Source organism: Macaca nemestrina, chromosome 5, assembly GCF_043159975.1.
Source record: "Macaca nemestrina isolate mMacNem1 chromosome 5, mMacNem.hap1, whole genome shotgun sequence".
Taxonomy (NCBI): domain Eukaryota; kingdom Metazoa; phylum Chordata; class Mammalia; order Primates; family Cercopithecidae; genus Macaca; species Macaca nemestrina.
In genome coordinates this window covers 101,302,848-101,328,750 of record NC_092129.1, presented here as the reverse complement: position 1 = coordinate 101,328,750, position 25,903 = coordinate 101,302,848, and the positions used below count along the sequence as shown (strand labels likewise).

The 25,903-nt window shown below is 37.5% G+C and overlaps 1 long non-coding RNA gene across 1 annotated transcript in view; it reads left to right on the top strand.

Moving 5' to 3' along the window:
• The window catches only part of LOC139363160 (uncharacterized), a 176,072-nt gene extending 150,544 nt beyond the window's left edge, over positions 1-25,528 (top strand). The window contains exon 3 of the long non-coding RNA XR_011623091.1: positions 25,427-25,528. This is a non-coding gene — a long non-coding RNA (uncharacterized lncRNA). The remainder of the gene's footprint in view (positions 1-25,426) is intronic.
• The last annotated feature ends 375 nt before the right edge of the window (positions 25,529-25,903 follow it).

Below are 25,903 nucleotides of genomic sequence, written 5' to 3'. Positions count from 1 at the left end.
ATTTAACATAAGGGATGATACGACAAATAACATAAGAAACGATAATATTCATCCTTTAAAAAATTGATGGAAGAATGGCATTCTTGACAAATACAATGTTTACATGCTCAATACTTAACTCAGCCTATTTATAATAGGGACAGCTTGGAGAATAGTGACTGGAGGGAATATTATTCATATTTATTTAACAGTGAGGTTTCAACATCTTTTTCTGAGGAATGGTTGTGTGGCTCAGAAAACCACAATGGCTTCTGCTGCTAACAACTTAAATATGGGGAAAGGAGCGTGTTAAGGCAGAAACAAAAATAGGCCCACTTCCTTTTGTAGCTTTAAAAAATCATGAAATCAAGGTCATACAAAAATTAAAAAGTATATGAGGGAAAAGGTCAAGAGACAGAAAGAAAGATGGAAAGGAAATGTGAGAAACTGCCTTTTAAAATCAATGCATCAATAACTTATTAGCCCAAAGAATTCCCTGATTCTTTAAGAAAATGCAGATCTTATGGGACTAAAACTAAATTTATCAACTTCCCTTCTCAAATCAGCTTTCTTTTTCACTTCTCTATGCTTTTTCAGCAGCATCACCTTTCCTGGTGTCCCAGACTAGAAACAATTTCATCACCTTTGGCCTTTTCTTCACTTTTGATATCCAATCACCCCAAACCCTGAATATTCTGCCTAAGTCTGTCCTGGCACCCACGGCCACGCTTTTATCCTTTACCCAAAGAATGGCCTTACAAGCAGAGGTCTTACTATCCATTCCTCCCAGGGGCATCTAAGTATCAAGTACTTATTCCACCTGCAAATAGGGAAAATGTGCCTAGTATAGTTACTAACAAATAGCACATATTTCTTCTCCTCATCTCCAGTTCATGTTGAACCAAGAACCAGATGCATTTCCTTGAAATGTCACTGCAACCATACCATGGCCTTGCTAAACATCCCATACCAGGCCCAACCAGACTGGTTCTCTAGGGTCAGGGTTCTCTTTGCCTCTTGTCCATCCCAAGACCTTCAGTATCTCCCTAGTTCCTGTTGGGAGGCATTCCCCAGAACTCCAGGTTTCTGTGCATTCCCTCTTCTCTGGGCTTCATTGTCACTTCATGTCAGTACCTTTCCTGTTGGCATTTAAACTTGCATTACTATATGTGTGTATATAGAGATATAGTAATATATGTTATAATTATAATATATAATTATAATATTATATATAGTTATATATAAAACTTAGGAGCTTCATCAAAAGTACAAGTCAGAATGTACGATGATATATATAAATAATATATTAATAATATGTAATATATAATTAATATATTATTTATATTATATATTATTAATATAATATATTATTCATATTATATATTAATATATTATTTATATTATATATTAATTTATATTATATATTATTTATATATTTATATACTATATATTATTATATTATTTCTATATACCTCTTTAGAAGCTTCATAGGTATAAGTCAGAGCATGTGAGATTACCATAATTTCATTCCATCTCTGAAAACATGTAACAGAGCTCATTAAATGCTTATCAAATAAATAAGTCAGAAAGTCAATAATGTCTCTTAAACATAAAAGTCAGGGCTTTTTTTCTTTTGGGGCTTTTGGCATTTGCTAAAACAGGATTTTATTATCAGTTTTTAAATTTAGGATTTCAGATTTTTTGGAGGGGTAAAATTACAAGGCTTTTGTAACACTTTCTGGTAATAAATAATTAAAAAATGGTGATTGTTGATTGTTAATTGCTTACTATTATCAGCCACTGTGCTAACTGCATCACTTTAGTTAATTCTTAAGTGCTCCTATAAGGGAGTTACTATCATTCTCACTTTGCAGATGTAATAAACAGGCTCAGAGAGGTTAAGTAACTTGCCCAGTACCGCACAGCTAGCATGCTTCAGGGCTAGAATTTGGACCTGGTAGTTCTGGTTCTACTTAAGTCTGCTTGGGCTGCCACAATAAAATACCACAACTGGGTGGTTTAAACAACAGAAATTCATTTTTTCACAATTCTGGAGAGTAGAAATCTGAGATCAGAGTGCAGCATGGTTGGGTTCTGGTGAAGGCTTTCTTCCTGGCTCGCAGACTGCTACCTTTTTGCTATGTCTTCACATGGCAGGAAGACTGAGAGAGAAAGAGAGAGAGGGAGAGAGAGAAGAAAGAGACTGCTTTCTCTTCCTCTTCTTATAAGGTCAATAATCTTATGGGATTAGGAACCCATCCTTACGATGTTATTTAACCTAGATTACTCCCTAAAAGTCCTATCTCCAAATGCAGTCACATGGAGGGGTGTTAGGGATTCAACATATAAATTTGGGGAGACACATTCAGTCTGTAACAGACTTCAAAAAGATCTGAGGATACACTTTGGCCATTACGAAATTATTCCAAGAAATTTGCCCTCAAAAATAGACTGTCCATCCACTGACTGATCACAACTTTCAATACCCAGTCTCAGCTTCCAATAATTCAGCATGTCAGGGAAGGTCACACTAACATCTCACCCTCAAATTCAACCTTCTCAAGAGCCAAGAAATTCAAATTTTTGAAAATAAAATAACAATTCCAACAAATTACCAACCAGCTCTCTTCTGGATTTCTTGGAGATTTCAAGATTTAGAGTTCTTCTTGTTTTGACACTGGGGATCATAGCTGCGTGAGCCTGTACAGAGGCTGAAATGCACATGTCCCTCAGGTGGTAGTAAAACCCCATCTTGCTAGTGTTACCTGGACCCTGCTTAGTCAGTACCAAGGCAGTGGGGGAGACAACTAATAAGGACTTACGTAGTGCTGAGTGGCCCCAATAATAAACTCCCAGTGTGTCAAAAGGCTGCATGGGGTAATTTGCTACAAGGCTTTAAAGTTCAATTCCTCAGCATGCGGAAATAGGCACTAGGCTTCCCAGGGAGAACATATCCCAGTGCTCATGTTTGTCATGAAAATATTGTTGGCATTTTATTTTTGTCTTAGAGAATCGAGTCCAGTTCCAAGCAGGATCCAGATGTTCCTGCATTTTTATCCTTCTCTGCTGTCATCTCTCTGTGATTATTGATATTTCTGAAAAAGGAGCTATTTCTGAAATTTCCATTTTCATTAAAAACACATCTTACAAATATTTTTGTGTTTTCTTTTTAAATTTTTCTTACTTTACCATCTTTTTAAAAAATTTCTCAATTGCAATTTGACTGTTATGAAGTTTTGGTTTACTTATTAATTTACCTTCATTTTTACTGCAACAGAAATCATTTATAGTGGTGGTGTTTCTCTGTTATGTTTTTGTCTATATTCTCCTCTCTGCTTCTAAGACTTCTTCTTTCCTTTCTGCTGTGCATTAAATCTACCAGTATAAACCTAGCATAAAGATTTTATCCTAGCAACTTTCTACTGTTGCTTCAAAAAAATTAAAATGTATTATGGAGAGACCAGAGGTAAATCTCTATTTCTCTCTGAGAAAAGTGGCAAGGAGATTATTTTACCTAAGGCTGGAGTCAGCTGCATTTCTTCTCCAGTAATGACTGGTTTGGTTTCATTTCAGCTCGCACTGCCCTAGTCCATTCAGAGAGAAAATAGAGATGATGTTTTACAAGTATATATTACTTAAATGGTCATGATCAAAATTATATAAAAATTACATTAAAATACTGCCTGATAGTCCAGGGAATGCATCTGACATTGAAATAGCAAAACCTGTGTTTTACTCCAATTTTTGTAATTAATAACGTTCAGACCCATAAATAAATTGATAATATTAAATTCACAGTTATTATATGACAATGGATTTTTCATGTATTTTCTTTAATTTTCTTTTCTTCTTGAGACAGGTTCTCACTTTGTTGCCCAGACTGGAGTGCAGTGGCACAATAACAGCTCATAGCAGCCTCGAACTCCCAGGCTCAGGCGATCTTCCCACTTCAATCTCTGAGTAGCTGGGATTACAAGCATGCGCCACTACTCCTGGTTAATTTTTTTTTTATTTTTTGCAGAGACGGGGTTTCGCCATGTTGCCCAGGCTAGTCTCAAACTCCTGGCCTCAAGTGATCTGCCCACCTTGGCCTCCCAAAGTCCTGGAATTACAGGCATGAGCCACTGCGCTCAGACTTTTTATGCATTTTCTATTGCTACATTGCAGATGAGCAGGACTCTGAGAGGCAGCCTCTACATCTTTAGGCTGGTCATACTTAAGATCTCCCCCAAGGATGTCACACATCCTTACATGTGACAGTTACCTCTGCCAAGGAACTCTTCTTCATCAGCTTCAAATACTCACGAGATAACATCAGAGTCTACTTTGTTTTATTTCTAACTTCTATAGCAATGGAGAAAAGCCTGCTCTCAAGAAAACCTTTTGTTTTTCTGCACTGCAGACTAAACTGAAGTCCTTTTACATTGTCACCCTAGAAGATTTATAATCCACGCTGCATGCTTCAAATGTCTTTGTGTCTCTGCTGAGCTACTTTCAAAATTATTTTACAGTTGAATTTTAGACTTGTGTACCATTCCAGTGTCTTCCCTGTGAAGTCATAAACTTCCTGAGGGCAACGGCCATGTCTTATATATTTTGGCATTATTACAGTGCCCTAAGAACTGGTTTAAACTCAATAGTAATAAATCAATGTTGAGCAAATATATTTTATTCAACACATTCTCTTACAGAGCTCACTAGAGGTGGAAGTCATTCTGTGTGTTTAAAAAATATTAACTCAACTAAATCTTAAAGTATTATTTTCAACCCCATTTCACAGATGAGGAAATCAAGGCACAGAGAAGCCTGAAAACTACCCAAAGGTGATATAGGTAAAGGTAGTAAGTACCTGAGCCAGGATTCAAACCCTGGCAGTGTGACTCTAGGTGCTCCTTGTGTTCTTGATCACGCTCTACCTGGTCTCTCTCTGAGTGAGTAAATACATGAAGGCATGAACAGGCCATTCTTGAATAAATTGTTCATAGTATTATATTACATTGCCTTGTAATGACAGATTGCTTTCTCCTTAACTACACTGGAATGAAGTGTTGCCCATTCTCTACTTACATAACCTGTACTCTCATCAAAAACCTGAAAAAAGGTTCTATCTGTTCTTTTTTCTCTCTCTTATACTTACTCACATCCATGTCCAGTTAATTTCTAAGGCATCCCTTTTCCAGTTTATCGTAGTCACAATAGATTTCGGTGTTATGCCTTTTGCCAGAGGCTGCTTTCCAAAATTATACATCATCTGCAAATTTAATGATGTACTTTTAATTTCACCATTTAAGTGAATGACAAAAATTCTTTGGGGCACATTAATCATGTTAATTGTTGATATGTCATGCAATTTTCTACTTGTTTAGACTAAAAAATTAGTCCCAAGCTCTCTGAAAATAAACAATTCTTAAAAAGTATACTGCATAAATAATATTTCTATGATTCAGAGCCTGGCACTAGGAATTTATCTGACAACAAAAATACACATATAGCAGGTAGAAAATTATACCAAGTCAAATATGACTAAGAAATATTGTTTTTTGTGGGTTGTTTTTTTTTTTTTTTTTTTTTTTTTTTAGTTTTTTAAAAAAATCAGCGTAAGTAATATAAAGACCACATTTGGCCAGACTAGTGGGATGTTAAGTCTTGTTTCATTGTTGAGGTTTCATCTCCTTCTTTAATGGTCCCATGAGAACCCAGAGTCTTAAGAGATACCAGGAGGGTATAGAAAGGTGTCTAGTCTTCATTACAATGTGTTCATCATGGATATGTTCATTGTGTAAGCCTGTTTGTTCCTCTGAAGTCCAAGGGCAATTTGCTCATAGGCCATATGTGGGACACAGGAATGTCTGCCAAGACTGTTCCAACATGCCTGGGATCCAGCCTCCCTAGATATGCTCAGACATTTCTTTTCTGATGTTCTGACATTTGCCCGGAGAGCTATCAAGATCAAAGTTTCCCACTAGGTGAGGTACCTGTATGCCTCTCTGTTTCCCAGCTAGGGAATATCTTCCTTTTGTCTCTTCTCATCTTGAGACACACCCTGCTGTTCTGTTCCCTCCTTGGAATATTCAGCATAATTCCTTCTATGAGTTTAGGTGTTTACAAAAAAAACACAAACAAACAACAAACAAAAACAGAGAGAGTCAATGACTATAAGGAAGAGTAATCCCAGTAACAATCTTTCTTTAGGAGCTGAGTGAAGTGGCTCATGCCTGTAATCTCAGCACTTTGGGAGGCCAAGGCAGGAGTATCACTTGGGCGCAGGAGTTCAAGACCAGCCTGGGCAATAAAGCTATATCTCATCTCTATTATAGATGTATATGTCTATGTGTATGTATATGTGTATGTGTGTGTATATATATATTTGCATGTAAGTACATATATTTGCATGTATTACACACACACACACATATATATATATTTGTTTCCTCCCCTTGGGCAAGGAAGCACAGAAGCTGGTTCCCAGAAATGGAGAAGGAAAAATAAAGGGAGGAAAAAACTAAATTAGTATTGGAAGAAATTACCCTGACATGCTTGGGGACAGGGTATTGCTTTTAGTTTGTTCCTAGTTTTAGCCAAGGAGATAAGAGGTATTCACCACACAAACACACCAACACATGACCCTACAAAGTGAGTACTAACTATCAGCTAAATTATAAGAAGTTCAGAGGATGGGATTTATCAGTTGTACACTGAACTTTCTGGGACTGGCTAAAAAGAAATCTGGCTTAGGGGAGACTTTCAGAAAAAAAAAAAAAAACGAGTCAAGTTTGAACAAAAAAACTTGTTCAGCCATTTCATTAAAGAATCATGCAAGGAGAAAGCTGTAGAGATGCAGAAGCTAAGAAAAATCAGATACAATCTTAAAATTGGCACATTTTTGAAAGACATCTCATGCTCATGGATCAACAGAATTAATATTGTTAAAATGACAATAATACGCAAAGTAACCTACAGGTTCAATGCAATCCTTATCAAAATACCAATGACATTCTGGATTTAAATAGAAAATAAAATTCTAAGATTGATATGAAACCACAGAAGACCCCAACTGGCCAAAGCAATCTTGAACAAAAAAAAAACGCTGGGGGAATAACACTACCAGACTTTAAAATATACTACAAAGCTGTAGTAGGCAAAGCAGCATGCAACTATCATAAAAACAGACACATAGACCAATGTAAAAGAATAAAGAACCTAGAAACTAATATGTATATCAACAGCCAACTGATTTTTGACAAAGGTGTTAATAACACTCACTGGGAAAAGGACAGGTTTTTCAATAAATGATGCTGGGAAAACTGAATATCCATATGCAGAAGAATGAAAATAAACCCCTACCTCTTACCCTCTACAAAAATCAAGTCAAAATAGATCAAAGACCTAAACATAAAATGTGAAACTATAAAAATACTAGAAGAAAACATAAGAGAGATAATTTAGGACATTGGTCTGGGAAAATATTTTATGAATAAGACCTAAAAAGCACAGATAACAAGCAAAAATAAACAAGTAGAATTATATCAAACTAAAAAGCTTCTGCATGGTGCAAGAAACAATCAACAGAGTGAAAAGCCAACCTACAGAATGGGAGACAATATTTACAAACTATGCACCCACAGGGAATTAATAACCAGAATATATAAAGAACTCAAACATCTCGAGTGAAAAAACAAACGACCTGATAAAAAAAAATTGCAAATAATTTTTACAGACATTTCTCAAAAGAAGACATATAAATGGCCAACAAATACGTGAAAAAATGCTCAGCATCACTAATCATCAGAGAAATGCAAATCAAAACCACAATGAAGTATGTCATCTCACTCCGGTTTGGTGGCTATTACCAAAAAGACAAAAGTAACAAATGCTGGCCAGGATGTGGGGAAAAGAGAAGTTATACACTATTGGTGGAAGTGCAAACTAGTACAGCCATTATTAAGATCAGTATGGAGGTTCCTCAAAAAACTACAAATAGAATTGCCATGTGATCTAGCAATATCACTACTGCTGATATATCTGAAGTAAACGAAATCCGTATATGGAAGAGACATCTGCTCATCCATGTTTACTTTATCACTATTCACAATAGCCAAGATATGGAATCAACCTATATGTCCAACAACAGATGAATGGAAAATAAAAATGTGGCATATATACACAATTGAATACTATTCAGTCATAAGACATAATAAAAATCTTGTCATTCCTGGCAACATGGATAGAACTGGAGGACAGCATAATAAGTGAAGTAAGCAAGGAACAGAAAATTAAAGAGCGAATGTCCTCACTTATATGTGGAAGCTAAAAAGGTTGATCTCATGGAAGTGAAATGTAGAACAGAGGATATTAGAGGCTGGGCAGGAGAGGAGAAAGGAAAGGATAGGGAGAGATTTGTTAAAGAATACAAAAATTATAGCTAGATAGGAAGAATAAGTTCTAGTGCTCTATACCACTGTAGGATGACTATAGTTAACAATAATACAGGGAGATCTTCCAAGACGGCTGAATAGGAACAGCTCTGGTCCGCAGCTCCCAGCGAGACTGATGCAGAAGATGGGTGATTTCTGTATATCCAACTGAGGTACCTGGTTCATCTTATTAAGACTGGTTGGACAGTGGGTGCAGCCCACGGAGGGTGAACTGAAGCAGGGTAGGGTATCGCTTCACTGGGGAAGCACAATGGGTCAGAGGATTTCCCTTTCCTAGCCAAGGGAAGCCATGAAAGACTGTACCAGGAAGAATGGTACACTCCTGCCCAAACAGCACTTTTCCCATGATCTTCACAACTAGAAGACCAGGAGATTCCCTCCAGTGCCTGGCTCAGTGGGTTCCATGCCTGCGGAGCCCAGCAAGCTAAGATCCATTGCCTTGAAATTCTCGCTGCAAGCACAGCAGTCGGAGATTGACCTGGGATGCTGGATCTTGGAGGGGGAGGGGCATCTGCCATTGCTGAGGCTTGAGTAGGCAGTTTTATGCTCACAGCATAAACAAAGCTGCTGGGAAGCTCAAACTGGGTGGAGCCCACTGCCGTTAGGTAAGGTTGACTGCCTGTCCAGATTTCACCTCTGTGAGCAGGGCATATCTGAAAAAAAGGCAGCAGACCCAGTCAGGGACTTATAGATATAATCTTCATCTCCCTTGAACAGAGCACCCAGGGGAAGAGGCAGCTGTGGGCACAGCTTCTGCAGACTTAAACATCCCTGTCTGACAGCTCTAAAGAAAGCAATGATTCTCCCAGCATGGCGTCTGAGCTCTGATAACAGACAGACTACCTCCTCAAGTGGGTCCCTGACCCCTGTGTAGCCTCACTGGGATACACCTCCCAGTAGAGGCTGATAGACACCAAATTCTGGGATGAAGCTTCCAGAGAAAGGATCAGGCAGCAATATTTGCTGTTCTGAAGCCTCTGTTGACGATACCCAGGAAAACAGGGTCTGGAGTGGACCTCCAGCAAACTCCAACAGACCTGCAGCTGAGGGGCCTGTCCGGTAGAAAGAAAACTAACAAACAGAAAGGAATAGCATCAATGTCAACAAAAAGAACATCCACACCAAAATCCCATCCACAGGTCACCAGCATTGAACAAAAAAGGCAGATGAAACCACAAAGAGGGGGAAAAACCAGAGCAGAAAGGCTGAAAATGCCTAACACCAGAATGCCTCTTCTCCTCCAAAGGATCATAACTCCTCACCAGCAAGGGACCACAACTAGATGGAGAATGAGTTTGATGAGTTGACAGAAGTAGGCTTCAGAAGGTGGGTAAGAACAAACTTCTCCAAGCTAAAGAAGCATGTTCTAACCCACTGCAAGGAAGCTAAAATCTTTGAAAATGGATATGGCTAACTAGAATAACCAGTGTAAAGAAGAATATAAAGGACCTGATGGAGCTGAAAAACACAGCACAAGAACTTCATGAAGGATACACAAGCTTCAACAGCTGATTCTATCAAGTGGAAGAAAGAATATCAGAGATTGAAGATCAACTTAATGAAATAAAGTGAGAAGACAAGATTAGAGAAAAAAGAGTGAAAAGAAAAGAACAAAGCCACCAAGAAATATAGGACCACGTGAAAAGACCAAATCTACATTTGATTGGTGTACCTGAAAGTGACAGGGAGAATGGAACCAAGTTAAAAAACACTATTCAGGATATTATCCAGAACTTTCCCAACCTAGCAAGGCAGGCCAACATTCAAATTCAGGAAATACAGAGCAAAGATATTCCTTGAAAAGAGCAACCCCAAGACACACAATTATCAGATTCACCAAGGTTGAAATGAAGGAAAAAAAGTTAAGGGCAGCCAGAGAGAAAAGTTGGGTTACCCACAAACGGAAGCCCATCACACTAAGAGTGGATCTCTCTGCAGAAACCCTACAAGCCAGAAGACAGTGGGGGCCAACATTCAATATTCTTAAAGAAAAGAATTTTCAACCCAGAATTTCATATCCAGCCAAACTAAGCTTCACAGGTGAAGGAGAAATAAAATCCTTTACAGACAAGCAAATGCTAAGAAATTTTGTCACCACCAGGCCTGCCTTACAAGAGTTCCTGAAGGAAGCACTGAACATGGAAAGGAACAGACGGTACCAGCCACTGCAAAAACATGACAAATTGTAAAGACCATCAATTTTATGAAGAAACTTCATCAACTAATGAGCAAAATAACCAGCTAGCATCATAATGACATGAACAAATACACACATAACAATATTAACCTTAAATGTAAATGAGGTAAATACTCCAATTAAAAGACACAGACCGGCAAATTGGATAAAGACTCAAGACCCATCAGTGTGCTGTACTCAGGAGACCCATCTCAAGTGCAAAGACACACATAGGCTCAAAATAAAGGGATGGAGGAAGATCTACCAAGCAAATGGAAAGCAAAAAAAGGCAGGGGTTGCAATGCTAGTCTCTGATAAACACACTTTAAACCAACAAAGATCAAAAGAGACAAAGAAGGCCATTACATAATAATAATGGGATATATTCAACAAGAAGATGTAACTATCCTAAATATATATGCAACCAATACAGGAGCACCCAGATTCATAAAGCAAGTTATTAGAGACCTACAAAGGGAGTTACACTCCCACACAATAATAATGGGAGACTTTAACACCTCACTGTCAGTACTAGACATATCAATGAGACAGAAAATTAACAAGGATATCTAAGACTTGAACTCAGGTCTGGACCAAGTGGACCTAATAGACATCTATAGAACTCTCTCTACCCCAAGTCAACAGAATATACATTCTTCTCAGCACCACATCACATTTATTCTAAAATTGACCACATAATTGGAAATAAAACACTCCTCAGCAAATGTAAAAGAACAGAAATCACAACAAACTGTCTCTCAGACCACAGTGCAATCAAACTAGAATTCAGGATAAATATACTAACTCAAAACTACACAACTACCCATAAACTGAACAACCTGCTGCTGAATGACAACTGGGTAAATAACAAAATGAAGGCAGAAATAAAGATGCTCCTTGAAACCAATGAGAACAAAGACACAACATACCAGAATCTCTGGGACACATTTAAAGCAGTCTGTAGAGGGAAATTTATAGCACTAAATGCCCACAAGGGAAAGCAGGAAAGATCTAAAATCGACACCCTAACATCACAATTAAAAGAACTAGGGAAGCAACAGCAAACAAATTCAAAACCTAGCAGAGGACAAGAAATAACTAAGATCAGAGCAGAAGTGAAGGAGATAGAGACACAAAAAAAGCCTTCAAAACATCAATGAATCCAGGAGCTGGTTTTTTGAAAAGATTACAAAATTGATAGACTGTTAGGAAGACTAATAAAGAAGAAAAGAGAGAAGAATCAAATAGATGCAATAAAAAATGATACAGGGGATGTCACCACCGATCTCACAGAAATAAAAACTACCATCAGAGAATACTATAAACACCTCTATGCAAATGAATTAGAAAGTCTAGAAAAATGTATGAATTCCTAGACACATACACCCTCCCAAAACTAAGAAGAAGTCAAATCTCTGAATAGATCAATAACAGGTTCTGAAATCAAGGCAATAATTAATAACGTATCCACCAAAAAAGTCCAGGACCAGGACCAGACGGATGCACAGCCAAATTCTACCAGAGGTACACACAGGAGCTGGTACCATTCCTTTTGAAACTATTCCAATCAATAGAAAAAGAGGGAATCCTCTCTAACTCATTTTATGAGTTAGCATCATCCTGATTGGCAGGGATACAACAATAAAAGAAAATTTTAGGCCAATATCCCTGATGAACATTGATGCAAAAATCTTCAATAAAATACTAGCAAAACGAATCCAGCAGCACATCAAAAAGCTTATCCACCTTGATCAAGCTGGCTTCATCCCTGGGATGCAAGACTGGTTCAACATACACAAATCAATAAACGTAAGCCATCACATAAACAGAACCAATGACAAAAGCCACATGATTATCTCAATAGATGCAGAAGAGGCCTTTGACAAAATTCAACACCCTTCATGCTAAAAACACTCAAAAAACCAGGTATTGATGGAACGTATCTCAAAATAATAAGAGCTATTTATGACAAACCCACAGCCAATATCATACTCAATGGGCAAAAACTGGAAGCATTCCCTTTGAAAACCAGCACAAGACAAGGATGCCCCCTCCCACCACTCCTATTCGACATAGTGTTGGAAGTTCTGGCCAGGGCAATCAGGCAACAGAAGGAAAGCGTATTCAATTAGGAAAAGAGGAAGTCAAATTGTCCCTGTTTGCAGATGACATGATTGTATATTTAGAAAGCCCCATTGTCTCAGCCCAAAATCTCCTTAAACCGATAAGCAACTTCTCAGCATACAAAATCTCAGCATACAAAATCAATGTGCAAAAATCACAAGCATTCTATACACCAACAGGAGACAAACAGAGAGCCAAATCATGAGTGAACTCCCATTCGCAATTGCTACAAACAGAATAAAATACCTAGGAACCCAACTTACAAGGGATGTGAAGGACCTCTTCAAGGAGAACTACAAACCACTGCTCAATGAAACAAGAGAAGACACTAACAAATGGAAGAACATTCCATGCTCATGGATAGGAAGAATCAATATTGTGAAAATGGACATACTGCCCAAAGTAATTTATATATCAATGCTATCCCCATCAAGCTACCACTGACTTTCTTCACAGAATTGGAAAATACGACTCTAAACTTCAAATGGAATCAAAAAAGAGCCCACATAGCCAAGACAATCCTAAGCAAAAAGAACAAATCTGGAGGCATCACGCTACTTGACTTCAAACTATACTACAACGCCACAGTAACCAAAACAGCATGGTACTGGTACCAAAACAGATATATAGACCAATGGAACAGAACAGAGTCATCAGAAATAACACCACACATCTATAACCATCTGATCTTTGACAAAGCTGACAAAAACAAGCAATGGGGATAGGATACCCTATTTAATAAATGGTACTTGGAAAACTGGTTAGTCATATGTAGAAAGCTGAAACAGAATCCCTTCCTTACACCTTATACAAAAATTAACTCAAGATGGAATAAAGACTTAAATGTAAGACCTAAAACCACACAAACCCTAGAAGTAGGCCTAGGCAATACCATTTAGGACTTAGGCATGGGCAAAGACTTCATGACTAAAACACCCAAAGCAATGGCAACGAAAGTCAAAATAGACAAATGGGATCTAATTAAACTATAGAGCTCAGGCACAGCAAAATACACTATTGGTAGGGTGTACCAGTAACCTAAAGAATGGGAGAAAATTTTTGCAATCTATCCATCTTACAAAGGGCTAATCTGCAAACTACTTAAACAAATCCTTACAAGAAAAAAACAAACAACCCCATCAAAAAGTGGGCAAAGGATATGGACAGACACTTGCCAAAGGAAGACATTTATGCAGCCAACAGACATATGAAAAAATGATCATCATTATTGGTCATTAGAGAAATGCAAATCAAAACCACAATGAGATACCATCTCATGCCAGTTAGAATGGCAATCATTAAAAAGTCAGGAAATGATAGATGCTGGAGAGGATGTAGAGAAATAGGAATGCTTTTACAATGTGGGTGGTTAGTTCAGCCCTTGTGGAAGACAGTGTGGCAATTCCTCAAGAATCTAGAACTAGAAATACCATTTGACCCAGCAATCCCATTACTGGGTATATACCCAAAGGATTATAAATCATGCTACTATAAAGACACATGCACACATATGTTTATTGCAGCACTATTCACAAGAGCAAAGACTTGGAACCAACCCAATTGTCCATCAATAATAGACGGGATAAAGAAAATGTGGCACATATACACCATGGAATACTATGCAGCCATAAAAAGGATGAGTTCATGTCCTTTGCAGAGACATGGATGAAACTGGAAACCATCATTCTCAGCAAACTATCACAAGGACAGAAAACAAAACACCACATGTACTCACTCATAAGTGGAAGATGAACAATGAGAACACATGGACACAGGGAGGGAAACATGACACACCAGGGTCTGTCAGGGGGTGGGGGCTAGGGGAACAATAGCATTAGGAGAAATACCTAATATAAATGACGAGTTAATGGATGCAGTGAACCAACATGGCACATGTATACCTATGTAACAAACCTGCACGTCCTGCACGTGTACCCCATAACTTAAAGTATATATAAAAAAAAAGAAGTTGCTTCATATGGATGAGCAAAGAAAGTGGTTTCTTGAGATGCAATCTATTCCTCATAAAGATGCTGTGAACATTGTTGAAATGACAACAAAGGATTTAGAATATTCACACACTTAATTGATAAAGCAGTGAACCAGTGATAGGGTTTAAGAAGATTGCCTCCAATTTTGAAAGAAGTTCTACTGTTGGTCAAATGCTAACAAACAGCATTGCATGCTACAGAGAAATCTTTCATGAAAGAAGAGTCAATCAAACGGGTACACTTCATTGTTGTTTTATTTTAAGAAATTGCTGCAACCACCACAGCCTTCAGCAACCACCACCCTTAGCGGTCAGCAGCCATCAACATTAAGGCGACGTTCTCCACCAGCAAAAAGATGACAGCTTGCTAAAGACACAGATGGTTGTTAGCATTTTTGACAGCACAGTGTTTTTAAAATTAAACAAAAACAAAAAAACAATAATACATTATGTAGTTTCAAATAGGAGGAGAATCTTGAAAGTTTCCAACACAAATAAATGACAAATGTTTGAGATGATGGATATACTAATGACCCTGATCTGATCACTGTACACTATTTGTATCAAAACTTTACTAAGTATCCCATGATCATGTATAATTATTATTTGTTAATTAAAAAATAAAATAAAAAAATTGTTACTTCTCTTAAGTGGCCAAAAAAAATGACATTAAATAAAGAAAAATGGTACATGTAAAAGCTGGTGTGTTTGCCACATTACTTTATAGCATAAACTGTCCACCCTTGGCTTCAATCTGGAATTTCTTAATCCATGGATGCTGAAAGAAGCAGTACCATTTAAATTCCTCAATCTAACTTACATCTAGCTTTTTATTACACCAGTAATCACTCCACTAAACCCAAAGTCTGTACTCATCCTCACCCACTTAAAAACTGAACAGTTTTAATCCAGGAGAAAGGGATGGCAATCCAGAGGAGAGTATGTTATGACAATCACTGGCACCCAGATTTTCCTTGCTTTTGATAAACTTAAACTTTGGATGAGTCAATGTTTGAAACTCTCAAAAGCATTATACTAATTTATTTGAAGGCTCTTTGTGATTTGCATGCCAGGTTATATAAAACGTTAGGCTAGAGACTTAATCTCTAGAGGTCTGGCAAGTAACCACTATCATTTGGTGGGGAATAAGGGTGGGGCATGTCAATTTTCAGTTCTAATTTGTCCTCTAGTCAAGAACCCTGTACTTCCTTTCTTATTATACCTCTCACTTTAGCAAGACTGCTTAACACACCGTGATGAGGGTTCTGCAAGAGAGGGAGAGCTATAGAGCTACCCAGTAAGAGTATTTTTATAGAATATGTAAAATCTAGTACTTTAATCTGAAATAAACAATAATGGGATGTTGAGGTTATTTTTTCCACCAAAGTTACCAAGAATTTAGAGGCAGTTTCTGTGAAAAACTGGAATACATTTTTGTTGCCTACTTCCTCTACCTAAAAGGTGAGTGAAAAGATATGTAGGATCATTGCTATATTTTGTTAAATTTAAGATGCTCCATTATTTTATTTTACACTAAGAAGGAGAAAAATGCCTCCAATTAAACTGATAAAGTATTATCACTTAGAATTTATACATTTGCATCTTACTAAAAAATTCTTTTAGACTCATTTTAGATACAGATTTTATTATACATTATAGTTTTCTGTTTATGTGCCTTTCTATATGCATAATAAAATTCCAATGCTGATTCATGGTATAATCTTTTTGAAGACACTTTAAAAAGCAATTAAACTCAATCTTTATTAGTGTCACACTTATATGTAACTCTGGGGAAATGACAACAACATAAACAGCTATGACCCAGTTTGAATATGTGCAGGTGAGCAATCACTTCACAAGCACTCCTTAACTGTAACAACCGTAAGACACATTCCAGTACAAAAGATAAAATATGTGCATCACAGAAGCAGTGAAATGCAGCATTTGAGGATGAATAAAGTCTTCCTATTGGAGATATTTTGAGTGTATTAGCCTTATTCTGCATCTCCCTCTAAAAGTCTGTTGGCCTTTGAATGCGACTTTGTGCCAGGTTTTGTACAGAAACCTAAAGAGGTGGCAATCTTACACTGCTGGAGTCATCAGAAAGGAAAGGAAAGGGAAATAGAAGGGAACTGCCAAGTGGATATTGAAGCCAAAAGAGTCACAAGGCAGGACCCTCCATTAGAAATGTTTATAGAAGGACCCCTAGTATGGGGTAATCTCCTCCAGGAAACCAAGCCCCAGTACTCAGCAGAAGAAGTAGAATGGGGAACCTCACGAGGACATAGTTTCCTCCCCTCAGGATGGCTAGCCACCAAAGAAGGAAAAATACTTTTGCCTGCAGCTAACCAATGGAAATTACTTAAAACCCTTCACCAAACCTTTCACTTCGGCATTGATAGCACCCATCAGATGGCCAAGTTATTATTTACTGGATCAGGCCTTTTCAAAACTATCAAGCAGATAGTCAGGGCCTGTGAAATGTGCCAAAGAAATAATCCTCTGCACTGCAGGCCATACATTTCAATCCCTGTATCTTTAACCTCCTTGTTAAGTTTGTCTCTTCCAGAATCAAAACTGTGAAACTATAAATGGGTCTTCAAATGGAGCCCCAGATACAGTCCATGACTAAGATCTACTGTGGACCCCTGGACCAGCCTTCTAGCCCATGCTTCGATGTTGATGACATCAAAGGCACTCCCCCAAGGAAATCTCAACTGTATGACCCCTACTATGCCCCAAATCAGCAGGAAGCAGCTAGAGAGGTTGTTGGCCAGCATCCCCAACAGCACTTGGGTTTTTCTGTTGAGAAGGGGGACTGAGAGACAGGACTAGCTGGACTTCCTAGGCGGACTAAGAATCCCTAAGCCTACCTGGGAAGGCGACCGCATCCACCTTTAAACATGGGGCTTGCAACTTAGTTCACACCCTACCAATCAGGTAGTAAAGAGAGCTCACTAAAATGCTAACTAGGCAAAAACAGGAGTTAAAGTAATAGCCAATCATCTATTGCCTGAGAGCACAGTGGGAGGGACAGTGATTGGGATATAAACCCAGGCATTCGAGCCAGCAACGGCTACCCACTTTGGGTCCCCTCCCTTTGTTTTGGAGCTCTGTTTTCACTCTATTAAATCTTGCAACTGGAAAAAAAAAAAAAAAAGACTACCAGATCCTCACATTTAAGATAATGCTACTCCCTATCATAAACTTTGAGTTGCTTTTGTAGTTAGGGGAGTGCAGTCATGACTAATTGACATCCTACACCCAGCTCCCTTATGTAGAGATGGTTTGGTTTCAGAATATGTATTTCATTCCACACAAATCCATATGCATAGTTTTGGTATGTCATTATAGTCCGAAGATGAAGGTGGCCCAATGCTTAAGATTTCTAAATCAGATGCTTGCAAGTGGTTGTTAAAACCTTCCACAAAGTTTGGATATTTAAAAGGAGACTCAAAGGTAAGTTTGGAGGTGGACCTTAGATGCTAATGAGAGACAAATTGATATCAATAGAATACAGGAGAAATTTGGTTATTTCAGTGAGAAATCAAAAAGAGAGAAAATGGAGAGAAGACAAAGGTATTTTGTGAGGTGACATTTCTCCAGGGTATTCCTAATTAAAGCAGATGAAGGTTCCTTTTAAAGGCCTTAAAGTTGCTTTTGTTTGTGTTACTGCACACTTGCGTTGTCCTCTAGTGAATAGTATCCTTTGGAGTCTGAATGGCTAAGATCCAGCATTATCTGGCCAGGAAGAGCTCTAGAAGGAGGCAAGTGGGTCTTGCATTGTCAGGTGGATGTGATTGAGAACTGTGAGAGTGAGGGGCTCCAGCCTGGGACTAGGTGCGTTAGCTTTGTGGATCATGAAGATGGAAGACCAGAACTAGATGCTGCAGGAGAAAGAACCATGGCCAAGGTCTATATTGGTCTAGCAAAGACAAGAGGAGATCATTGCTTAAAACACAGAATGAGATGCATGCACAGGAATGAAACCCAAGTGTTCTATCAGCTGTTGTCCAGGAGATCCAAAATTAATTATTGTATAAGACTCCCAGGCTGGAGCCCCTCACTCCCATAGTTCTCAGTCTACCTAAAAGGTGAGTGAAAAGACATATGTAGGATCACTGCTACGTTTTATTAAATTTAAGATGCACCATTATTTTATTTTCCACCAAAAAGAAGAAAAAATGCCTCCAATTAAACTGACAATGTATTATCACTTAGAATTTATACATTTGCATCTTACTAAAAAATTATTTTAGACTCATGTTAGATATAGATTTTATTATACATTAAAGTTTTCTGTTTGTGTGCCTTTCTATGTGCATAATAAAATTCCAACGCTGATTCACAGTATAATATTTTTGAAGACACTTTAAAAAGCAATTAAACTCAATCTTCATTAGTGTCACCCTTGTATGTAACTCTGGGGAAATGACAACAACATAAACATAACCTGGACATAGTGAGCAACATGTAACCAATGCTTGATCTCACTCATTCAGTTGGCTATAGCTATCTGGCTTTATTTCTGGGTTCTCTATTCTGTTCCATTGGTCCATGTGCTCATTTTTATACCAATACTACACTGTTTGGTAAATATAACATTGTAGTATAATTTAAAGTCAGGTAATGTGATGCCTCCAGATTTGTTCTTGGTTCCACAGGAATTTTAGGATTCTTTTTTCTAGTTCTGTGAAGAACGATGATGGTATTTTGGTGGAAATTGCATTGAATTTGTAGATTGCTTTTGGCAATATGGTCATTTTCACAAATTGATCTTACCCATTCATGAACGTGGGATGTATTTCCATTTGTGTTGTCTATAATTTCTTTCAGCAGTGTTTTGTAGTTTTTCATGTAGAGATTTTTCACCTCCTTGGTTAGGTATATTCATAAGTATCTTACTTTATTTTTGCAGCTGTGGCAAAAGGGGCTGAGTTCTTGATTTTAGTCTCAGCTTGGTCACTGTTGGTGTATAGTAGTGCTACCAATTTGTGTACATTGATTTTGTATTCTTAAACTTTGCTGAATGTATTTATCAGTTCTGGGAGCTTTTTGGATGAGGCTTTAGGGCTTTTAGGTATACGATCATATCATCCGTGAATAGGAACAGCTTTCCTTCCTCTTTAGCGATTTGGATGCCCTTTATTTCTTTGTCTTTTCTAATTTCTCTAGCTAGAACTTCTGATACTGTGTTGAATAGAAGTGGTGAAAGTCAGCATCCTTGCCTTGTTCCAGTTCTCAGGGGTAATGTTTTCAACTTTCCCCCATTCAGTATAATGTTGGCTGTGGCTTTGTCATAGATGGCTTTATTACCTTCAGGTATGCCCCTTCTATGCTGATTTTGCTGAGGGTTTTAAACATAAAGGGATTCTGGATTTTGTCAAGTGCTTTTTTCTGCATTTATTGAGATGATCGTGTGACTTTTGTTTTTAATTCTATTTATGTGATGAACCACATTTATTGGCTTGTGTATGTTAAACCATTCTTGCATCCCTAGTAGGAAACCCATTTGATCATGGTGCATTATCGTTTTGATATGCTGTTGGATTCAGTTAGGTAGTATGTTGTTGAGAATTTTTGCATCTATGTTCATCAGGAATATTGGTCTGTAGTTTTCATTTTTGTTATGTGCTTTCCTGGTTTTGGTATTAGTGTGATTCGGGCTTCATATAATGATTTAGGGAGGATTCCCTCTTTCTCTATCTTTGGAATAGTTTCAGTAAGACTGGTACCAATTCTTTTTTGAATGCCTGATAAAATTCAGCTGTGAATCCATCTAGACTTTTTTTGTTGCTAATTTTTTATTACCAATTCAATCTCACTGCCTGTCATTGGTCTGTTTAGAGTTCCTATTTCTTCCTGTTTTAATCTAGGAGGGCTGTATCTTTCCAGAAATTTATCCATGTCCTCTAGATTTTCTAGTTTGTGCATGTAAAGGTGTTCATACCAGCCTTGAATGATCTTTTGTATTTCTGTGGTGTTGGTTGTAATATCTCCTAGTTCATTTCTAATGGAGCATATGTGGACCTTTACCTTTCCTGGTTAATCTCACTAGTGGTCTATCAATTTTGATTGTCTTTCCAAAGAACCAGCTTTTTGTTTCATTTATCTTTTGTGTTTTGTGTGTGTGTGTTTGTTTGTTTCAATTTCATTTAGTTCTCCTCTGATCTTTATTGTTTCTTTTCTTCTGCTGGGTTGGGTTTGTTCTTATTTCTCTAGTTCCTTGAGATGTGACCTTAAGTTGTCTATTTGTGCTCTTTCAGACTTTTCGATGTAGGCATTTAATGCTATGAACTTTCCTCTTAGCACTGCTTTTGCTATGTCCCAAAGCCTTTGATAAGTTGTGTCACTATTATTATTAAGTTCAAAAATTTTTTTAATTTCCATCTTGATTTCATTGTTGACCCACATGTAATTTAGGAGCAGATTATTTAATTTCCATATATTTGTATTGTTTTGAGGGTTCCTTTTGGAACTAATTTCTAATTTTATTCCACTGTGGCCTGAGAGGGTACTTGATGTAATTTTGATTTTCTCAAATGTATTGGGAATTTTTTTGTGGCCTATCATATCTTGGAGAATGCTGCATGTGCTGATGAAAAGAATGTATATTCTGCAGTTGTTGCATAGAATGTTCTGTAAATATCGGGTAAGTTCATTTTTTCTAGGGTATAGTTTAAGTCCATTGTTTCTTTGTTGACTTTCTGTCTTGATGACCTGTCTAGTGTTGTCAGTGGAGTATTGAAGTTCTCCACTGTTATTGTGTTGCCATCTATCTCATTTCTCAGGTCTAGTAATAACTGTTTTATAAATTTGGTAGCTCCCATGTTAGGGGGCATATATATTTAAGATTGTGATATTTTCCTGTCAGACTGATCATTTTATTGTGATATAATGTCCCTCTTTGTCTTTCTAAACTGTTGCTTTAAAGACTGCTTTGTCTGATGTAAACATAGCTACTCCTGCTCACTTTTCATTTCCATTTGCATGGAATATCTTTTCCCACCCCTTTACTTTAATTTCATGTGAGTCCTTACATGTTAGGTGAGTCTCTTCAAGACAGCAGATACTTGGTTGGTGGACTTTTATCCATTCTGACATTCTGTATTTTTTAAGTGAACCGTTTGGGCCATTGTTCACATCCAATGTTCATGTGAACATTGAATGAACATTTACATTCAATGTTAGTGTTGAGAATTGAGGTATTGTATTATTCACTGTGCTAGTGGTTGCTTGATACCTTTTTTTTTTTTTATCGTGTTATTGTTATATAGGCCCTCTGAGAATTACACTTTAAGGAGGTTCTATTTTGGTGTATTTTGAGGTTTTGTTTCAAGATTTAGAACTCTTTTTAGTATTTCTTATAGTGCTGACTTGGTAGTGGCAAATTCTCTCAGCACTTGTTTGTCTGAAAAATACTTTATCTTGCCTTCATTTATCAAGCTTAGTTTAGCTGGATACTAAATTCTTGGCTGGCAATTACTTTATTTGAAGAGACTAAAGCTAAGACCCCAACACTGTTTGGCTTGTAGGGTTTCTACTGAGAGCTTTGATGTTAATCTGATAGATTTTTCTTTGTAGGTTACCTGATGCTTTTACCTCACTGCTCTTAAGATTCTTTTCTTTCTCTTGACTTTAGATAATCTGATGACTATGTGCCTGGGTGATGAACTTTTTGCAATGAATTTGTAACAGTACTATTAATTCATTCCACTAATTCTGTTGATGCTAAACTTTAGACTGAAGACAATGCAAAAATTTTTTAAATTATACTTTAAGTTCAGGGATATGTGTGCAGAATGTGCAGGTTTGTTATAAAGGTATACATGTGCTATGGTGGTTTGCTGCACCCAACAACCCGTCATCTAGGTTTTAAGCCCCACAGGTTCTCACTCATAAATGGGAGTTGAACAATGAGAACACATGGACACAGGGAGGGGAACATCACACAGTGGGGTCTGTTGGGGGATGGGAGCAAGAGGACGGATAGCATTAAGACAATGCAAATTCTTCATACAGGAACAAAAGAATAATTAGCAGCCATGATTGACAGGGAAATTGATGACTGTGTGTTGCATTATAAACCCTGCGAGTAAGAAAACATGCCCAGTATTGGATAATGATTATGAAGAGTACTCAAGAAAATAAATAAAATGGACTATGTTGTTTTAAAAGAAAGACTGTTACTCCCTCCTCTCAGATGCAAATAAAATTATATTTCTTAAGTTACTGAAACTTAGAAGCATTTCTAGCAACTGTGGTAAAAAGCTGGACAATGGCTTGCATGGGAAGCATATACTTCCTTACTTATAATATCTTGATTCTTAGTTGAATAAAGATATTTCCTCTAAGGGGTACAGTACCAAATGTAACATTGTCAATATAATATTTTCACTATTATCTGGTTCAAGCCAGATCCCTTCTTGTTTGTTTTTAGTAAAGGCTAAAACCACTAATCTGATTACACAACACTGACAACTACAGATAGTACAGTACTATGTAGCCCTCCTCTGAAAACAGAAGTTCATTCCTTTTGTTTCTCTTCAAAACTTGGAAAAATTCCCTAAAAACTTTCTGAGCTACAAGAAACCTTCACAAGTAGGACATTTTCCCATTTACTTCATATATAAGGTTTTGGCCAGGGCAACAAGGGCACCATGTTGCTATACTTTAGAGGATGATGGTGATGTTTGCTAATAGTACATTCTTTACGTCACATATGAGAATGGATCCCTGCTGAACCCCCCACACCCCTCCTAATTGTATAGAGGGCAAAAGGGAGAGAGGGGAGTAAAGATAACTACACAAACATTTTGAGAATCTCTCAGAATATAATAAATGATAATATTACAATCCCACCCACATTCCATTAGCCAGGACTCATTCACATGGCCACAACCTAACTGCAAGGGAAGCTGTAAAGTATATTCTTCCTCCGTGGCTAGAAAAGGAAAACTGGATAGTGAACACAGCATTGTTGCATTTATAACAGCAACTCAACCTCAAGAATAATTAGAGGTATAAAAATTCAAACAGTAAATACCATTTAACCCATTAATTGTCAAGAATTAGAAATTAATATAAAGGTGGGATGTGGAAATATAAACAGACATAGACTAGGGGTGGGTTTCTGAATTCATTTTGGTGAGCAGCTAGTGCACTTGAATATGCACATACCCTAAGATCCAGCAATTCTATTCCTGAGTAAATGTTCCATAGTAATTTTTGTATAAGAATGTTGTTTACAGAGTTATGGGTAAAAGTCAAGGCAATGAGAAGGTCTATCAATAGGAAAATACATAAGCAAAATGGAGCATATATCCAATCAACATAATAATACACAGTGATCAGAAGCAATTCATATATAAAAATATAAACATAGATTTTTATGTAAATTTTACATAAAAATTTAAAAAATATAATAATACTATATTTTAGGATGCATATTTTAGAAAAATAAGTGGAAGTTGGAATGCAGGGACATGCACAGAATGGGTGCCTATGAGGTGGAAGTGGAATGGTATTGTCTTAGCCCATTTTCTGCTGCTATAGCAGAATATCACATACTGGGTAATATACAGACAAAAGAAGTTTATGTGGTTCAACGTTCTGGAGGCTGGGAAGTTTAAGAGCATGGCATCAGTATCTGGTTAGGGTTATTCCATGGCAGAAGGCAGAAGGCAAGACAGCAGGTGTGAGAGGGTTTCCTTTCTCTCATGAGAACTGACCCACTCCTGCACTAACAGCAATAATCCATTCATGAGGATGAAGCTACTAAGATCTAATCACTGCTTAAAAGCCCCACGTCTTAATGTTTTTACAATGGCAATTAAATTTCAACATGAGTTTGTGGGTATACATTCAAACCAAAACATGGATGAAGATATAAAAAAAATTCCAAAAAGAAGTGGGCAGGCCCAGACTTATACTTATTAGTGTGTCATCAGGTAGAAAGCCTAATTAACAAATTTCTGGCTATCCGAGGTTTAGCTCTATTACCTCTGTATACAAACTGCGAGAACCATGGGAAAAATTCAGATTAGGGGATTATGTTGTATGATCATTTCTTCTACTTCTTTTTTTGTTGTTGCTGCTGTTGTTGTTTGTTTGGTTTTTGTTTGTTTGTTTGTGTTTTTTTTGAGACAGAGTCTCGCTATGTCACCCAGGCTGGAGTGCAGTGGAGCGATTTCAACTCACTGCAACCTCCGCCTCCTGGGTTCAAGCAATTCTATTGCCTCAGCCCCCCAAGTAACTGGAACTACAGGTGTGTGCCACCATGCCTGGCACTTTTTTTTAGTTTTATTTTTTTGTTTTTAGTAGAGATGGGGTTTCACCAGGTTGGCCAGTCTGGTCTCGAACTCTTGACCTCAAGTGATCTGCTTGCCTTCGCCTCTCAACGTGCTGGGATTACAGGTGTGAGCCAACATGCTGAGCTCATTTCTTCTACTTCTAAGTGGCATTTAAATTATACATGTTTGGATTTAGCTTCCACACATTCTTTGAATTCTATGCCACTAATAGTTTAAGAAGCAGGATTGCTGAAGGAACCAGAGAGATCATCTGGTCCAATCTTATTTCACAGGTAAGGAAATTGAGACTTCAAATGGGAAATCTCCAAGGCCTTCTTTTAGTTCTTGGCTTCTTTTTATATGTGCATTTTATTTAAGTTCATTTGAGGAATCTGTTTCTTTTTCTAAACACTATCTTTCTTCTCTGCAGGACAGCTTTCAGATTCAGGAAAAACAGGAGGCTGAAGAGGATTCAAACCAAAGCTATTTTAAATGTAAGAATCTAGGCAGATAAATAAGAACATGTTTTTTAACTTACTTAAATTGTGCGCATCTGCATTTATTTGTTTTCAGATTTTTTAGGTTCTGTGGGTGGTAGCCCAGGATAAAACACACACAGACATTTGCTTTGGGACTGCACAGCACAAATAGCATTACTATGGCAGAAAGGAATGTAAAAGCAAAAAGCCAACAATGGGTCAGAATACAGACTTGCAGGCAGTCCAGGCACATGGAAGGTCCATGATTTTCCTCTATCTTTTCCTCCCCTTGGAAGTGAGTCTTCAAAAGAAGCAAAAATCTTATTAGTACTTTTAACTAACTAGTGCTCTGTGTTCTGGTTACAGTCATCTACTGCCAAGTTGCTATTTGGACAACAATTAATTATCAGCTGTCTGGACTAGCTCAC